General features: G+C 66.1%; 1 protein-coding gene across 1 annotated transcript in view; it reads right to left on the reverse strand.

The window, feature by feature from the left end:
- The window catches only part of STX2 (syntaxin 2), a 26,322-nt gene that overhangs the window by 2,608 nt on the left and 22,453 nt on the right, over window positions 1-1,261 (reverse strand). The window lies entirely within an intron of this gene.

Raw genomic sequence — 1,261 nt, forward strand, 5'->3', positions numbered from 1 at the left:
CCGGGGGGCCCGTCCTGGGGGGCAGGGGGCACCGCACTGCCTTCGGCTCAGGAGCCGGTCCCTCCGGGGGCCGTCCTGGGGGGGGGGGGCACCACGCTGCCGTCCGGGAGGCCTGGGCGCCCACCGCTCGCAGCTGCGCAGGCCCGCCGGCACCTCCATCAGCCACCGTGAGCTGCGACGGTCAGCGTGGCGGGCCCCTCGGGACACTTCCAGCTGGTGACCCAGGGACCGGGAGCGGCTAGGGGGCACCCCCTCTCCGTCAGACCCGCACACGCGCCACGTGCCACCAGGCGCGCCCACGGACCGCACTCGGCGCCTTCTCCTTGGGCCGCTGGGGCCTCCTTCCTTCCGGTCAGGGCCACCCCCAGCTCCCGGGTCCCCGAGAGAACGGCCACCCTGGGCGGGAGCGCTGACTTCCAGCGCCCAGGGTGCTGGCCCTGAAGGCGGCTGGGCACCCCCCGTGGGCGCGCCTCCTCCCCGCTGGCCCCTGCGCTGCTCCCCGAAGCCCACGACGGCTGAATGCCGGCACCCACGTGTCCAGCGTTAACAACCGTTCTTGTCCAACGAGCTGTGGGGACAGCTAGACCCCAACTCGCGCCCTTCTCCATGTGCAGCGCCCTGGGGCATCAGTCCTGCTCTGAGTCAGATCCTGGTGCTGCCACCTCGTACATTTAATCCCCCCCCACCAGTGTCCCTGCCTGTCTCTTCCCGTAGGAAAAAGTCCTGTCCGTCCCGCAGGGCTCTGGGGACTAGGTCACCCCCACATAGGGCCTCCACTCGGCGCCTGGCCTGCTGGAAGGTTCCCCCAAACTATGTGCTGAAAGAATAAACTACTTTTTCAAAAGTGTAATTAAGACATCACTGCATTTGTATAAAAGAAATAATTGTTGGTGTCCACTTTGGTGTGTTATTTATTAGTGAGGACTGTTTTGTGTTCGTATTTAAAGACCTTAGGGTAAACCAGCCCCCCGGGCCCAGGGCCCAGGGCCCACTGCTCCCTGAGGAATCGCCCAGAGAGGGGGCGCCTGCGGACCCAGCTGCATGAGCGACTCCTGATCTGGGCTCAGGTCATTCCCTCACGGTGTCGTGGGTTTGAGCCCCGCGTCAGGCTCTGCACTGACAGCATGAAGCCTGTGTGGGACTCTCCCTCTCTCCTCCGCCCCCCCGCACCTCCCCCTCTCACTCTCTCTCCCTCTCTCCTCCGCCCCCCCCGCACCTCCCCCTCTCACTCTCTCTCTCTCTCTCCTCCGTCCCCCCTGCA

Source organism: Suricata suricatta, chromosome 14 (assembly GCF_006229205.1).
Source record: "Suricata suricatta isolate VVHF042 chromosome 14, meerkat_22Aug2017_6uvM2_HiC, whole genome shotgun sequence".
Taxonomy (NCBI): domain Eukaryota; kingdom Metazoa; phylum Chordata; class Mammalia; order Carnivora; family Herpestidae; genus Suricata; species Suricata suricatta.